Consider the following 18023-nt stretch of genomic DNA (forward strand, 5'->3'; position numbering starts at 1 on the left):
ATAAAGGAAACAATGTGGAGAGTCTACTAGTTGCTGTGTATGTCTATTCCTAAAACGAACAATGAATCTGCCCGTATGTCTCTATCCCAATACTCAGGGTCCCTTTCTCCCCAGCCAATGTCCTAACTTTAACATAAGAGACCCTGTGAGGTCATGATTTCAATTTGCATTATTCACCCCAAGATTAGACTTTGGGTTTGATTTTGAGAAATCTTGGTCCCTTAGCCATAGGAGCTACCAGCTTTCCTTAGCCAGACCTTGAGTTGGAGACTTAAAAGCCCTTAAGATCCTAATTTTCTTCCTGTAAGTTCTCCAGCACACTTTGGAGCTACCTAGCAATCCTTCTCTCTGCCAGGTTTTCACTAAAATGTTCTATGACAGCAACTACTTGGTCATCCAAAGCCTTGCCTTCTCTGGACACTTAATTACAGGTGTTACAGGTGATCATTTAAGTAGCTGTTTTGTCACTGGCAGTGTCCTCTTTATCACTGTGGACTACCTTGTGGACTACCAGTGTCCTCTTTATCACTGGCATCGGGATCGTTAATGCTTTAAATATAATCAGACCAGAGAACCCTTTCCAGAAAACAGAGAACCCATTCCATAAGACAATTCCAGAACCAATTCAGAGAACCCATCCTTGAGATTCTCTTCCTCATGGTTTGATCAGAGAAACAGAGCTACTCTTGATGACTCAAAGTAAAGGATTTCTTATAGGGATTAGACTTGACACTATTGTGAGAGAAGCTGAGGAAGTAAAGGTCCAGAAGAGAAAAGTTACTAACCAGGACAACTGGTGAAGAATTCTGGGGGAGACTCTTACCTCTGTGTCTCCTGGTGGTTGTGAAGTTGCTGCAGGGTTAGTCAGTCAGGAAGACCAGCTGGATTTGAAGTGGGAGGGAGCAAGGACAACCCGGGACCCATGCCTATCTCTCATCACATCCAAGCCTGACAGTGTGGGTGGTCTACGGAAGAAGCCTGTGCCGTCTGCCATGGAGTTGCACACATGCCCGACCCAGGACTCAGCAGGAACTGGAGAGGCTACAGAATGGGGTCCTTCTCCACGCCGAGGATGGGAGTGAACAGGTTCAGTGACAAGCACATGCATGAGCTGCAGTAGCACGGACCTTCAGCTGAAATGATTGTTCCCTCCCTCTGCCTTCCAAACCTCACGTCAGTTTCTGTGTGGCCAACTGGAAAGAGGGTCATACAAAGAAGAGAAGTCTGGGGAATGTCATTTGAGCTCAGCTAGACTGGTCCAGCACAAAACCACCACAGCAGTCCATATTGTGTAGCTCTTATTTAAGGAGCTCAAGCTCTAAGCTAAGGATCAGTACCTAGAGGGAGATGTCAAAGGGACACATGGAGAGGAACCACGTAAAAACTGGAATATGAATCAGCCTAAATTAAGACTGTCTGTGAGATTTTACTCATACAATCAGGATCTGGGAAACCCGAGGGAAGGGCAAACTTTGCTCCAGACATTTCTGTATTGACAACGATGATGAGGACCCACCATGCCCTTGTAGAGTATTTTATGTTTTGTGAAGTGCTTTCACATCCATCATTTCATTTTGGGTGTATTGACCTTCCATTTCATTCACTTATTCACTAAATACTTATTGAGTATCCATCCTATGCCAGGCACTGTGCTAGGTGTTTTACGTATGTTGCCCCCAAATATGACATCTCCTGTGTATTTCACTACATCTCCGTGACAAAGGTATCATTGCTATTTTACGTATGAAGAAACTATGGCTATAAGTTTGGAGATACAGAGATGAAGGACACCCTGTCCTTGCTCTCTGGAACAGAGGTCAGCAAACTTTGCCTGTAAAGGGACAGATAGTAAATATTTTAGGCTTTGCGGTCCATACAGTCTGTTACAACTGCTCAACTCTGCAATTACGGAGAAAAACAGCCATAGGATACAACAATGATGAGAACGACTGCGTTCCAACAAAGCTTTGTTTACAAAAACAGGTGGTGGGACAGATTTTGCCTGTGAGCCATAGTTCGCTACCCTTGCCCTACAGGGTCACAGTCTAGAGGAGAGACTAATGCAAACAGCCCATGATGAGATGACGTGGTAAAGAGGATATACAAAGGGCTGGGCAGGCAGAGTGTATAAGTATCTGGGGAGCTTGGCGAGGCCTCCATGTGACCTTTCAAGAACCAGGCCTCTGTGTCCTGTATTTCCAGGTCACCGCCATCCAAAAACCAGGAAATGGCCTGCAGACAAATCAAGGTGGGATCCTGAGCTTATGTCTAATCAGAGCATGTGTGTCCCTCCTGAGGTGACTGTCTTCCTTTGAACGAGTATGGTGTGAGGATTGTGATCTACTGTCTGCTTCCCTCTCCTGTGTTAACCACCCCCAAAGCATCTCAGAACCTGGCGTTCCATATCTTTGGCAGCGTGTGGGCTTGGTATGAAACCACCCTCAACTTCTTCTGACCCGCAGCTTGGAAATAATACTCCCTAGTAAGCAGTCACCATTTTACACCTTCTAGAATGTCCTCTAGGTAACGTCCTCAATGAATAGTCTGGCTCCTGCTGCGCCCGAGGTATAAAATCACCCTTGTGGTTGGATGTTACAAGGAGACAGACCTCAGCTCAGAACAAGCAAGAAATCTCAGAAACAATCTAAACAGCCTCAAACTGGACTGGGTTGTCTAGGGAGATGAGTTTCTGACCAGTGGGGGGTTTGAGCAGCGGCTGGGTGACCGTCTGAAGGAGAAGGACTCAGGAGCCTTTCTACCCTGCTCTCTTATGAACTAGCTCTGTGACCTTGGACACATTTCTTGACCTCTCTTGGTTTCATCATTTGAAAATGGAGATTACACATCTTTCATTTGACTGTCGTGCTAATTAAATGAGAATGCTGTCCAAATTCTTAGCATGCACCAGCCTGACACACAGTTGGTATCTGCCAGCCTTACAGGGACTCTGACATCAGGTGGGGTGGAGAGAAAGGACTTCTGGGGTCTGACTTTACGGTTCTCTGATACAGATATCTAATGGAAATCCCTTCCCTTATATGACATGATTTCACGGAATCCCAGAAACAAAGGCATATGACCTCGGAGTCTGCGATCTCCCTGAAACTGGACATAGTGAAGGAATGTTTATTCAGACAAAAGGATGTTATTTGGAGGGGAAAACGATTGTAAGATTTTTATGCAGAATAGTTTTTCACATGTATAAGCCATTTTGGTCAAAAGAGACTCCAGCCATAAAAAGTTTCTGTTTCAACCTGAAGAAAGCTTTTTGAATGTCTATATTAACAAAGCTCTCACTGAGGTTGAGGGAGTTGGGAGGACTTTTTCCTTTTATAAAAATTGTGCTTGCCACCTGTTTAAAAATATATTATTCAATGGGTTGGTATTAGAAATAGATATCTGTTTCCATCAAGTCCACCAAATGAAAGCATCTGAGTCTGTGGGCAGAGGGAAGGGCAACTTCTTTCTCTTATGCGGATGGAAAGAATCCCAAGAGACTAACGAAGCAAGAAATTATCAAAGCTGTGGTATTTACTAAGTAACTTTGTGCCAGTGCTCGGCAAGCTGCCACCACACTGTCAAGCCCCAGCGCCCTGGCTGACCGGTGCCACACAGGCTCACTGCCCTAGACGGAGGAGGCCGGAAGTTTGCTGAACCCGGACAGAAGAAAAAGAACTCATTCTGGAGAGTCCCAGCAGGTGGCGGAGCCCTTTCACGCAGTAAGCCTCTTCTGACCCAGAGCACGTACAATAGAGCTCTCTCAGGAGAGAGATTTCTTTTTCCCCCACCCTGGGTTTCTTCTTGGCCCTTGGGATTTGTTCTAAACTGGCTCTGTCTGTGTGGGAGTTGCCTTGGCCTTTCTGATTTTCTTTCCCTTTGGAACTCCCAGATCTTTCCATTGTGTGCCATGTCCCTGTTAAAAGGCTGAGTCACTCTGTCTTGCAGACTGCACATTCCCTCTGTGAATCAAGGTAACCTGGCAGATGTCGGGCGGCTCAGTCGGGGAAAGGGCGCATTTATCAGCCTGTCCCGGCCCTGGGCACCCCCTCGGGAGCATTGCTGAGGGACATAGCTTTCAGATGAGAAGGTGTCTGTAAAAGGCTGACAGGAGCCGCTCAGGCCAGATGACCTTTAGAGATCTTTTCCAGTTCTGAAATGCTAAGATTTCGAAATGCTGCGTGGCCCCCAAAAGATGCCATTTGAGGAAGAGCAGATGGAATTAGAGATGTGTGTGACTCAGAGGAGACATCAGAGCGGCCTGGACGATCCCTGGATCTGGAAATGAAGGAGAGATTAGTCTTAGTACATGTGGCCTCAGAAGATGGAAAGTTTGGCTGGAATTTTATCACAGGATGGGACGTTACAGCTCATATAGAAAAGGAGCCCTGACTTCGTAGTTAGGGGCCCAGGTATAAAGCCTGAAGACCTGATTTCGAATCCTGACCCCTAATTTATTATCATCTATGTGACCCTGGACTAGTGACCTTACCTTGCTGAGCCTCTATTTTCGTATGGGTCAAATGGCAATGATAAGACTGAGCTTGCTTCTAACATCAGGCTATTGTGAGAATCGAGTAAGACAAGGGAAACTGCTTGTAAATTCTGCAGTTCTATAGATTTAATCTTCTTGTCCAAACCCTTAATTTTATAGAGTAGATAACCAAAGTCTAGAGAGGTTAAGAAACTTATGTGAGACCAGACAATGTTGGTCTAAGGTAATATCTGATAAGGCCTCAGGGATAATTATATTGATATGATTACCAGGCATAATTATATTGATCCCTGGAAGCCCTGGGAGAAAAGGCTTTTGGGGGACCTTGGGGCCATGATGCAGCCCCAGCTTCTCAGTGGAGTTTCATCTCACTCTTAATTTTATTTTCTGATTATAAAAATAGTATGTGCTCATTGTATGAAACTTGCAGAATACAAAAAGCACAAAGAAGAAAAATGTAAAACATTTCCCATGATTCTGCTTAATTATTGAAATTTTGATATATACCTTTCTAGTCTTTTTTCTATGCATTTGCATATTTGAACATAACCGGAATAATATTTATGCACAGTTTTGCACATTGATTCTTTTCTCACCTAACAGTTTGTTATGCACTTTGCCATTAAAATTCGTTAGACAGTGTTTAATGCTTGCATAATGGGCTGCCGGTTACATCGGATATCAAGGTTCTTTCCTAATTTTTTGCTATTGTACATAACAGTGTTGAACATTCTTGTACTCTGTACTGTTAAGTGCTGCCCCACCATTAAGCAAATGTTTCCTATAGATTTCTCTAGATGACTTTGGCCACTCTCTCAAACTCTTGTGCCTTGTCTTTTGTAAAGACTCACAAATATTAATTTGTCCCAAAGTGTTAGAGGTTTACCCTGATGACTTGAATGGTGTAGAATATGATACACAGGTGAGGCCCAAAGCCCTGTTGAAAGTACTTGATTTAAACACGTGTATTTACATTAAGTATTTATTTTTGCCCTGTGTTGTTCCCAGAGATACTTAAGGTATCTGAGTTTCACTTGCCTTTCCTGGTTAAAGTTTCAGATTAGACTGGTGGTGGTTGGCCCTCAAAGGTGCCTCTAAATGAATCTCCCCCTCCCACATCCATATCCTTGAGAAGTCCCCTCTTCTTGAATTCCCCGTGACTCACTTTGGGGCAATCACACGCAGCAGAAATGATGTTGCTTGACTTGAGGCAGGTCATAGGAAGCCTTGCAGTTGTGCCCTTGGTCTCTGGGAACATTTGCTGTGAGGAAAGCCACTGCACATAAGAAGTTCTCTATCCTGAGACTGTCGTGCTGTGAGGACTCCTAAACTAGCCACATGGAGGGGCCACCTAGCCAGGTTCAGTTCCTTCAGCCACTCCATTTGAGGCACCAAGCATGTGAATGAAGAAGCCTTCTTTGGTGCCCAGCCCAGTCGAGTCTTCAGATGACCCCAGTCCTGGCCTCCATCTGACTGTAATTCCAGACCCCATTGGGAACCACACACAGCAGCTGAACCCAGACACCCTGAAGATTATGCCAGGTTGGCAGAATAAATGATGACGAGGACATGGCCCTGCTTGCCCTTGGGGAGCTCTGATCTACGGTGAGGATGCACAGGAGACAGGGACCTGAATGGATCCGATACACAGGAATAAGGAGCCTCACAGTGGACCGGTCACTCTGCCAGAAGATGAGGCGATGCTGCCTGTAGAGTAGGGAAGGATTTTCTGAAAGGAAGACACTGAATTGCATCTTGAAAACTGCCTGGGAGCTTACCGGTAGACACACTGAAGGAGGCGCAGCAAAATAGAGGGAGACCCATGTGCAAAGAGACACTCTATCCTGGTTGGGGAAGAGCAGGTAATAAAACCAGTGGGAGATGCAGGACCTGATTGTGACAGCCTCATATGCCGGGTCATAAAACAGAAATTTGGCCTACCTGAAAATGGGGAATCAAAAAAGAGTTTTTAGCAGGTGGTTACAAGATGAGATTTGCTCTTAGACCACTTTGGCTACCTTCCTTCATTCAACAAGTGTTCACTGAGAATCTACCTTTCATTGAGCCAGTAATGGTCAAGGGCGGTGATGTCCAGTAGAAATGCAATGGAAGCCATGTATGTCATTTTAAGTTTTCTAGTAGCCATATTTAAAACAGGAAAAAGTAACAAGCGGAACTAATTTTATAATAACATATTTTATTTAACCCAATAGTTCCAAAGTATTTTCAACAGGCAATCAATATAAAAAATGTTGAGATATTTTAGGTTATCCTATTCTAAGTCTTCAAAATTGGTACACATTTTACACTTTTAATAGCACATCTCAAACTTGGACTAGCTACATTTCAAAAGCTCAACACACACACACGTGGCCCGTGGCTATCGTACTGGGCAGGGCAGCTCCAGATGCAGGGGATGAGGTGGAGAGCAAGGCAGGTGAGGTCTCTGCTCAAATAGAGCTTATATTCTAGGGTTGAAGAATGGAGACTGAGAATAAACCAGTAAACAGCTAAAGCAGCAAGATTGCTTCAGATAGTGATAAGCAGGGTGGAAAAGATGAAAGAAGTAGAACGAAAACATTAAACTATGGTGGCGCACGCCTGGCAAGCAGCTGGTGGTCAGGCAATGCCTTGCTGTGAATGTGACCCTGATGCTGACACCTGGGTGCCAGGTGTATAAAGCTCTCAGGGCAGAACCTGTGAAGATCTGGAGGGCGCCGTGGAGGGAGGACAGCCAGAGAGGCGGCTACTGCCACAGTCCAGGGGGGGACAGCCATGCTCGCAGCAAAGGCTGCAGCAGCGACGGCTAAAGGGAGAGGATGAACCAGGGAGATATTTCAGCAGTTGAATGTACAGACTTTGTGACTGACAAGAGGTCTGGGGGAAGGAATCTGGAAGATGATCAGGACTTGGGCTTGGCTGATCGAATGCATCAACTGGTGTCTTCCCCTCCACCCCAGGGGGTGAGTAGAGGAGTAAGATATACATTCACTCTGGGGCATATGCTGAGTTTTGAGTTGCCCGTAGGATAGAGGAGTGGAGATGCTCAGTGTTAATTAAAGTTTACAGAATTCTCACAAAATTTTTCTTCATACCCCTCTAATCAGTGAGGGGAAAATCCCTGCTTTTCATCCTAGCTCTTAATGGCACCTTGGACAGACTTCATCATTTTCAGTTAATTAAATCTCAGTCAAGTGAATGTATCGATACTAAAAGCCATTGAATTGTACACTTTCAAATGGTTAACATGGTGAATTTTATGTTACAAGAATTTTATCTAAAAAAATAGTAATTCTGTTGAACTTCCTTTCATTTATCAATCCCTCATCTGGTTCAGAGGTTTACCTTCCCCCAGTGCAGGCTCTCCTGGAAGGATTTATGTGGGGAAGGGGCAAGGCCAGTTCTTTCCAGCCTCCTCTTCCTATTCCAGGCCTCTCTGTTTATGAATTGGTGCAGGAAGGAGAGCCCAGGGAGGTGAAGGTCATTCTGTGTTTCTGGCCTCAGGTATGGTCAGGAGGTATCCCTGGCCTCGCTCTGGTTCTTTGAGCTGCTGGTGGCCTCCACCAATACGGTCGTCTCTCTGGGAAGAGTGACTGCTATTTTCAGCCCCATGTTGGTCCCCCCAGGTACAGAGCATACCCTCGGACCAGGGCCCTGATGGTAGCCTCCATCCCCAGTTCCCTCTTTGTGAGGGGGCCTCCCTCACTGGGCAGCTGCTGGCCAGCCCCGTGACTACTATCCTTTCCCCGTTCTGCGTTTGCTCATTGGGAGCAGCAAGAATACATAGACTCACACTCAGAAGGCTGCAGGATACGGGGGTGGGCGGGAAGGGTGCCTGTTTCTCTTTGCAGGCTTAGACTCCACAGTCTTTTCTAATCCCTGTTGGTATCAGCCAGTCTGGTAAGGCCAGAAAGGAAGTGGGCACTGTCTGTAGGCTCACAATGAGATATCTGTCCCCTTGCCTGAAGACACCCCAATCTCTAAGAGAGATGCTTGGGGAGACCCCGTCTCACTTGGCCTTAGAGTTGGATGTAGCCCCCTTCTTTCCCCACAGTGCAGAGTAGGAGTCTGTCTCCGGGAATGAGTCCATTGATTCCCCACCCCCTTCCCCTTGCCAGTCTTTAGACAAGAGAGGGGTTCCAGGATGATGGTTGGCTACCCTTAGTAAGGCTCGGGCAGGGTTCTCAACCTCAGCCACCCGTTAGCGTCATGTGAGGAGCTTTTGCAAAACACCAATGTGGTACAACTATTTTAAAAACTGTTTGCCATTATCCATGGAAGCTGAATGTATGCGTGTATCTGAGCAATTCCACTTCTACATATAGACTCAGCAGAAAGGCATGCACATATGTGCCAAGAAACATGCACAAGAATGTTCGTAGCAGCACTACTTGTAAGAGCTAAACACTACAAACAATGCACATGTTTATCAAGAGTAGAATAGTTATGTATATTGTGTGGATAGCCAGACAATGGAATACTATACAGCAATGAAAATAAATAACAACTACCCAAAACAACAGGTGAGTCTTACAAATAAAATATTGAATCAAAGAAGTCAGACACAAAGAGTTCATACTCTACAGTTCTGCTTCTACAAATATCAAAAATAGTCAGAACAAATATACCGTGTTAGAAATTGGGAGAGTCTTACTCACCTGGGGAGGAGGGGCTGAAGGAATGTACAGAAAGTTTAAGGCTGCTGGCAGTGCTTTTTCCCTTCAATGTAGGTGGCAGTAATGTGTGGGTATTCACTTTGTGAAAATTTGCCAAGATTTTTATATAATTTTTCTGATGTATATTATAATTAAATTTAAAAGTTTATTTAAAAAATACCAGTGCTAATGTTGAAGAAAAAGTCAAAAAAAAAAAATACCAGTGCTGGGCTCCCTACCCCCATGGACTCTGATTTCACTGGGTCTGCAGTGGAGCTCAGGCTTCTCAATGGATTAAAAGTTCTCCAAGTGACTCTAATGTGAGGTCAAGCTGGAGAATAACCAAGCTGTGCCTGGTTACTGGCCCCCGTCTTTAGATGTGGGGAACTTGGGCTTGCTATTTTCACCCACCAGCCAGTCCCATGCAGCATCTGGTTACAGGATAGGAACTGAGGAGACAGAACACTGAATTCTGGAGGTGCAGAACACTGAGTCATCAATGAGCATACAGATCAGTACTCCTGAGAGTGAAGGGTTGGGGTGTTGGCTAGAGATTGCTTAGAGTAATGGATCCAGGCACTAGGGTGGATAGGACAAGAAATAACCTGGGAGAGAGCTATAGACTTAGAGAAAATGGGGGAACCAAGGACCTGGACATCTGGATGAGGTTTCATAACAGGTGCAAGAAAGGTCAAAGAGTGAGGCACTGGGAGAATAAGAGGTTGTGATAAAAGCATGGATTTGGAGGTTCAAAAGCCCCAGAGTAGAGCAAAGCGGGAACATCACTCCTGGCCTTGCTCTCAGTGTGACCTGTTCTCAGTGTGGCTCAGGTGAAATGCCTGGTTCTCAGGTAGTCACATCCAGTTTGTAGTGTCCTACCAGAACAACCTTTGACCCTTTCCTGACCCTCTCACTGGCTTATCAATACAGTGGCTCAGTCCTGAATGTGAGCTCCAGTGTTGCCATCAGCCAGGAGGTCAAGCTTGGTAAATGGCTCACCTTAGTGGACTTTGGGTGAAAAATTGGGGGCTTCTGGTCAGATTAAATTATTTTTATTTTTATATTTTATAATTATTTAATTTTTATTATTTTATAATTATTTTTCATTTCCAACAGTGCTCTGCGGAGACCCCTGGAGTCCCCCTGTAAGCAGGGCAGGTTGAGGTGATGGGAGAAGAGAGCTGTCAGCCCCACTTCTCTAGATTTAACTGGAAAGATGGTCTTTTAGTTGTTTTACACACTGGATTCAGCAGCTAGTAAAAGCTTGAAAACCAGGTATGTGATTATCATTAACGTTCCTTCTAATCTAAGGATCTGAATTCCCTCCATCTCCTCAGTTGGGCAACAAGTGAATTAGGACTCTTGGGTTTACACCCTTCAGAAGCTGACCCCCCACCTCCATCTTCTCCCCTCCACCAGTTCGGCTGCAGAAGGAAACACGTGTGCAGGTGCCAGAGAGGCTGCCTGAAGACAAGTGTTCACCGAATGCAGGGGCCCCACGTCAGAGCACTGCCCTGTGTCCAGCCCCCCGGGAGGGACCTGCTTATTCTCACTCTTCCGCAGAACAAATGGAAAAGAAGATGGGACCCTTGTAAAGACCTGCAACCGGAGGAACAAGGCTGGTCCTGGGAGACTGACTGGGCTTGTTTTTACTTTAGAAAAGGAAGCAGGGCCAGGACTTAGCAGGGTGGCCCCAAATGTCCCCAGACTGAGTGGGGAGGAAACATTTTGAGCCACCCTCAAAAAGCGTGCTGTTATTTCAACTTCCAAAAGCAAAATTACGTTGTGGCCCACTGAGGAATGAGGTCACCTGTTCACAGACCCACTTATGGAGAACATTCCTACATAACATTGCTTGGCTCCTTGGAGTTGAGAATAAAGACACTGAGGCCCAGAAAGATGGTCAGAGCTTTGCCATGTGCTTGTATCCAAGGTCACAGAGCTAGGTAGGAGCTGAATGTGTGGTTGGTGGGAAGAACACTGTCTCTGGGGTCAGACAAGCCTATGACTGATCCAAATGCTGCTGTGTGACCTTGGGCAAATTCACTAACCTCTTGTTTTCTTATCTGTAAAATGGGAATAATAATACCTACCTAGCAGGCTTATTGTGAGATTAAGTGAGAAAATATATATAAAATGCCTGACACAAAATGGTGCTCACTGACTAGTAGGTGTTATTAGAATAAAGTGTAACTGCCTATAGATATACAGCCCCCTTAAATGAGAGGTGGAAGCACAATGAAAAGGCTGTGTTGGTCACTGTCTGGGTGTCACTGGGTACTTGGTGGAAATACGACCCTTGGGAGTGACGTTTCTCTGGAGCTTGTCTTAATGGCTCAGGAGAGAGTCTGTCTTCTTGTCCTTCATGAAGTTTGCCCTGGTGGCTTCTTTCCCAGCTGTGGAGCAGCTTCTGAATGAACCACTGGGGAGCCTCCATCACCTGGGGAAAGACTGCGGCCGGTGATCAGACCATAATCTTGCATTCATTCATTCATTCATTCAACAAGTATTTGAGCACCTGCTTCATGCCAGACACTATTCTAGGTGCTGGGAGCACAGCAGTGAACAAATAAAATCCCTGCCTTCATGGAGCTTGCATTCTAGAGGATTCTAAGATTTCTCAGGAAAGTGGTAACAGGGCTGATGCCAGGCTCTGAGGCCCTTCTGTTCCCAGGCTCTTCCCTTATTGCCACGGACCCTGCAGCAGCGACTGTCTCTATTTCCTCCTCTGTCATTATGGTTCTCCTTCCCCAAGCCATTCCCCTTTAACTGGGGGGAGTTAAAGCAAAACAACAATCATGTTTAGAAGCAGGAAATAGGATACTTTGTTCAATGTACGATAAATTAACGCTTTATAAGTCTCTTCTCTAAAATGCGCCCCACACTAATTAAGTTAAGTTGCTTTTGCCTTGTGCCTGTTGCCCCTGCTGGATTTCCTTCTGAGCATGACTGGCCTGCATCAGAAGGGCCCCCTCCCGTCCTGGGGCCCAGGTTTTGGGGGTGTGTCTTTTACAGCAAACATGGCACCCCTGACCCCACCCTCTTTATCACTTGACTCTGGCTGTGAAAAGAAAGAGAAGAAAAGTAGGTTTGTTTGGCTTCTTTTCTGAAGCCAACAGGGAGAACAAGGCTTGAAACAAGAGGAGGCTGCATTTGGGGTCAATGGTTAACCAGTCAGATTAATAAATGCTAGAAGGAGGAAGAAGCCAGTGAGGAAAGAGGCAAGAAAAAATGTCTCCCCGTAGTTCAATGGCCAACTGAAGTTTACCAAGATCTGTGACCTGTGGTTAAAATGTCCCCAGAGGCCAGCTCTCATCTGATTCCCACCTGAAACGCCGCTGCCTTTTAGGAGGGCCACCTGACTCTGCCCTCGGGCTCAGCAGCCCCGCGCTGAGCCACGTCTCACCAGCCACACAGAACTCACTTCCCTGGAACCGCCTACTCTGTCCCCCAACACAGCTTCCACCCAATATTTAGAATCGGATGGAGAGCTTTGGGCCCGGTAAGAACTTTTGGCTGACGTGAATCAGGACAGCTGGGCTGTCCTGGTCTCTGCCCTGACTTGCCCTATGAGTTTTAGCAAATTGCTTGCCCTGTCCATGCCTCCGTTTCCTTGCCGGTATAATGACAGGGTTGGCCTAAAGCAGTGGTTGGAAAACTCTTTCTATAAAGGGTCAAATAGTAAATATTTTAGACTTGTGGGCCATACACACAGTTGGTGTCTGTCTCAATTACCCAACTCTGCCATGTAGTGTGAAAGCAGCCATAGACAATATGCAAATGAATGGGTGTGGTCGGGTCCCAGTACAGCTTTATTTACAAAAACAGGCTGTAAACAAGATGGGCCAGTGGGCTGTAGCTTTTGGAGCCCTGAACTAGATCTCTAAGGAGCTCATTGTGCTTTGCAATGAACAAATATCATTTAACCCTGGATTATGTTACAGAGAGAAAGTTCAGGTCCAGAGATGCTAAATGACATCGCCCAAGCCACCAAGTATGTTAGTGGCAGAGCTGGAGCTAGAAGTCCCCTGGCTCTAGTCCACTGTGGCTCTTGATTCTTCCCAGGGCAAAGCACAAGCTGTTTTGGGCAAGTGGGAGTTACCCCAGGAGCTACTCTCCCGATGTTGCTGGGTGCAGGGGAGTGGGAAGCGGTGCTCTCTACCTGTTTCAGTGAGGGTCCCAGACTGAATTCAATGAGATAAAGGACACCACAGGAAGAAGAGGGTGGGGAGGCAGAGGATACTATGCTGTTCATTTTGAATCTGGGGGAAACTGTGGTTTAGGAGAGCCAAATCTGCTTCCAAATCTGCACATGTTAACCTCCTTTTCACCCAGATGGTGCTGCAGGGAGGAAGGCCCCACCAGTGTGTGCTCTTCTTGTGTGTCTAAATGTTCCACCAAAGGGAGATCGGCTCCTGGGCCTGCTGTTCCGTGGCAGAAGCGGCGTGGCTGGCCCAACGCGGCTGTTTATTGTTACGCTTCTGTGACATGCTTCCCTTCAAACAGCCTTGTGTAAATTTGTTTGGGACTTGCTGTTCCTTGGCTGAAGACCCAGCAGCTTTTACGATGCGAATCTGTTTTCCTCTTTGCCCCCAGCCTTTGCTCTCTAGAGGGGAGAGGCCGTGGATAAGGTCCAGTGGGGGTGGGGTGACACCTCTTTCACTCAGAATCTCAGAGGCCCCGCGCGCGGTGCAGCCAGTGTGATTCCCTTCCCCACATTCTGCTCTCCACTCCCCACGTGGACCCCTTGACAGGACCCTGGCCACGGGTTTCGGAGCAATAATACTCCCCCATCACCACCGCCACCACGACCACTTCTGAAAGTGAGACAGTGCACCCCACCCATAGTCACTGAGCTCCGAGGAGCAGTCCCAGGGCTGTTTGTTACGATAGGATTTTGCAGCAAAATTTGCATGAAAGAAGTGAAGCTTGGGAACCGGTTTGCCACAGAGATTTTCTTGCCCGATGAAGAAGTAGGATGTTCAGAGCTGGCTTCGGCACGAGCCTGGATTGGGGAGCTAGACTGGTTCTGAGGAGTCAGCCACAGATGTCTCCCCCAGGAAGGTATATGAGGTTCATGGTCAGCCCATGTCTTCTGGCTGCAGGATCAGCTCAAGATGATCTCTACCTGAAGTCATAGACCTTCAGGCTAGTTTTGGAGGCTGTTGAAGTCATGAATATGGGGTCCTGCATGTTGAGATCACCCAAACCCACCCTCACGTGCCTTAAGACGACCAACGATGGTCAGAGTCTGAGTTCTCTGGGTGGCTGCTTCTCTTGGCCTCTTTCCCACTGTTCCAACCCGCTCCCCCCACAATCCTGCCAAACAAAGCTGCAGCAATCCCTGACCCACCTCTGCTTTTTAACACCTGCTTTTGCTGACAGTGTTACCCTCTGCTTTGAAAGCCATCACTCTTCTGGGCTGCTCCAATTAGTCCTTCAGCTTCCAAATCTTATGGCTCTTACCATCCCCTTCTTTATATTTGTGCACCAATGCCCTACAAGACAGTGTTATTCTTCAGGGTAGGGACTCTATCCAATTTATTACTGTATCCCCATTTCCTCCTGTGATCTTTGGGGTAACTGTTGAAGGAGTGAGCAGATGAGAGAGGAAGTGACCTTGCAAGGATTGGCAGTTCATGGGACTGGTGAGTAATAGCCCCCCAAAAGCATGTCCAAGTACTAATTCCCAGTACTGGTAGATGTGACTTTATTTGGAAATAGGGTCTTTGCAGACACAATTAAGATAAAGATCTTGAGATGAGATCATCCTGGATTTAAGGTGGTCCCTAAATCCTTATAGGAGATAGAAAAAGGGAATATACAGAGACACACAGAGGGGAAGGCCATGCAAAGACAGGGGCAGAGACTGGAACCAAGGAACACCAAGAGTTGCCAAAAGCCAGGAGAGAGTCATGGAATTGATTTTCCCTCAGAGCCTCCAGAAAGAACCAACCCTGTTGACACCTTGACTTCAGACTTCTGGCTTCCAGAATTGTGAGGGAATAACTTTATGTCATTTTAAGCCACCAGTTTGTGGTAATTCATTACGGCATCCTTAGGAAACTAACACAAAAAGAAAATACATCCCCACTAATTCTGTTAGGACAGTATTACTCTGATACCAAAACCAGACGAAGACATTGCAAGAAAAGAAACCTACAGACCATTATCTGTTGTGAATGTAGACACAGAAACCTTCAATAAAATACTAGCAGATCAAATCCAGCAACATATATAAAGGATTATATGCCATGACTAAGTGGGACTTATCCCAGGAATGCAAGGTTTGCTTAAAGTCCAGAAAACTATTAATGTAATATATCAGATCAATAGAATAAAGAACAAAAAATGCATGATCATCTCAGTAGATGCAGAAAAATCATTTAACAAAAACAACACCCACCATTCAGGATCAAACACTCCACAAACTAGGAATAGAAGGGAATTTCCTAAACCTCACAAAAGGTACCTATAAAAAACCCACTGCTAATATCACACTTGATGTGGAAAGAATGATTACTTTCCCCCTAAGATCAGGAAGACAAGGATATCCGCTCTTGCCACTTCTATTCAGCTTCCAAATCTTATGGCTCTTACGGGATGGCTCATGTTCCAGCCAGGGCAATTAGACAAAAAACCAAAATAAAAGACATTGAGATTGGAGATGAAGAAGTAAAACTATCTCTATTTCCAGATGACATGATTTTATATAGAGAAAATAATGTTTTCTTTGGTTTTTTTTATAATTATTTATCTTTTTGGCTGTGTTGGGTCTTCGTTGTCGCGTGGGCTTTCTCTAGTTGCGGCGAGCGGGGGATACTCTTCGTTGCAGTGCACGGTCTTCTCATTGTGGTGGCTTCTCTTGTTGCAGAGCATGGGCTCTAGGGCACGCAGGCTTCAGCAGTTGTGGCTCGCGGGCTCTAGAGCGCAGGCTCAGTAGTTGTGATGCACGGGCTTAGTTGCTCTGTGGCACATGGGATCTTCCCGGACCAGGGATTGAACCCATGTCCCTTGCACTGGCAGGCAGATTCTTAACCACTGTGCCACCAGGAAAGTCCTAAGAAAACAATGTTTTTAATCCACTAAAAACATTTAGAACTAATGCCTGAGTTCAGCAAAAGGAAATTTTAAAAACAATTTACAATATCATCAAGAATAATAGGATACTTAGGAGTAAATTTAGCAAAATAAATGCAAAACTTATACTTTGAAAATTATTTTTTAAAAAAACCTTGGGCTTCCCTGGTGGCGCAGTGGTTGAGAATCTGCTTGCCAATGCAGGGGACACGGGTCCGAGCCCTGGTCTGGGAAGATCCCACATGCCGCGGAGCAACTAGGCCCGTGAGCCACAACTACTGAGCCTGCGCGTCTGGAGCCTGTGCTCCGCAACAAGAGAGGCCGCGATAGTGAGAGGCCCGCACACCGCGATGAAGAGTGGCCCCCACTTGCCACAACTAGAGAAAGCCCTCGCACAGAAACGAAGACCCAACACAGCCATAAATAAATAAAATTTTAAAAAACAAAAAACCTTGTTGAAGGAGATTAAGATCTAAATAAATGGAAAGATATCTCATGTTCATGGATCAGAAGACATAATATTTTGGGGATGACAATATTACCCAAACTGATCTAAAGAGTCAATGCACTCCATCAAAATTCTAGCTGGATTCTTTGCAGAAATTGATAAGCTGATCCTAAAATTCATATGGAAATTTGAGGGACTCAGAAAAGTCAAGACAATCTTGAAAAAGAACAACAGCATTGAAGGACTCACATTTCCAATTTCAGAGCTTTCTATGAAACTGCAGTAATCAAGACAGGGTGGTACTGGTGTAAGGACATATAGATCAATGGAATAGAATTCAGAGTCCAGAAATAAACCTTCATATTTATGGCCAGTTGATTTTTGACACATGTGCTAAAACAATTCCATGAGGAAAGAACAATATTTTCAACAAATTATGCTAGGACAACTAGATATCCACATGGGAATGGATAAAGTTGAACCCATTCCTCATATCATACACAAAAATAACTCAAAATGGATCAAAGACTTGAATGTAAAGCTAAAACTGTAAAACTCTGAGAAGAAAACATAAAGGTCAATCTTCTTGAGCTTGGCTTAGGTAATGGTTTCTTAAATATGACACAACACACATACAACAGAAGAAAAAATGGGTAACTTGGACTTCATCAACATTAAAAACATCGTGTACTTCAAAAAACACCATCAAGGAAGTGAAAAGACAGCCAAAAGAATGGGAGAAAATTTTTGCAAATCATATATCTTATAAGTGACTTGTACCTAGAAAATATAAAGAACGTGGGCTTCTACCACTTGTGACTGAGGACTTTCACTGATATTGCCTTGTGTTGAGTTGAAATATTTCTCCCCAGAGCTTTCCTCCTTGGTCAGTCTTGCCTTCCGAAGCCACGTAGGGGCGGTCTGTTTCTCTTCCACGTGACAGCCCTTCAGCTATCTGCAGATAAACAGCAACTCTCTGAGGCCTCCCTGCTTCAGACCAAATACCGACAACTCCTTCAGTCATTCCTTACATGACGAATGTATCAAAGTTCTCAGTGACAGATAGCAGAAGTCCATGTTAGCTGACTTCGATAGAAAAGACACTGCTGTTAAGAGGAAATGGAGTTGTTCACAGAGTTGGCAGAAACCAAAAACCTTGAAACTTTCCCAGAAGCATCCCAGGAGGACACAGGACAGGCCAAATGGAACCCACACCACCACAAAGGAGAGAGCAACCATGGTCTTTGTAAACTGTGGGTGCTAATTACCCATGCAATGGAGGGAGCAGCAGCTAGTTCTCAAGAACTTACTGGGAAAAATAGGTCACGGAATTTATCTAGACACGAAT

The 18023-nt window shown here is 45.4% G+C and overlaps 1 long non-coding RNA gene across 1 annotated transcript; it reads left to right on the top strand.

Moving 5' to 3' along the window:
- The first annotated feature begins 507 nt into the window (after positions 1-507).
- Positions 508-16677, top strand: LOC309629403. Its single transcript, XR_014245057.1, has 2 exons — positions 508-3719; positions 10264-16677. It is a non-coding gene; the product is annotated as an uncharacterized lncRNA (long non-coding RNA).
- Positions 16678-18023: the final 1346 nt, after the last annotated feature.

This window comes from Balaenoptera borealis (assembly GCF_965194805.1).
Source record: "Balaenoptera borealis genome assembly, chromosome: 5".
Taxonomy (NCBI): Eukaryota; Metazoa; Chordata; class Mammalia; order Artiodactyla; family Balaenopteridae; genus Balaenoptera; species Balaenoptera borealis.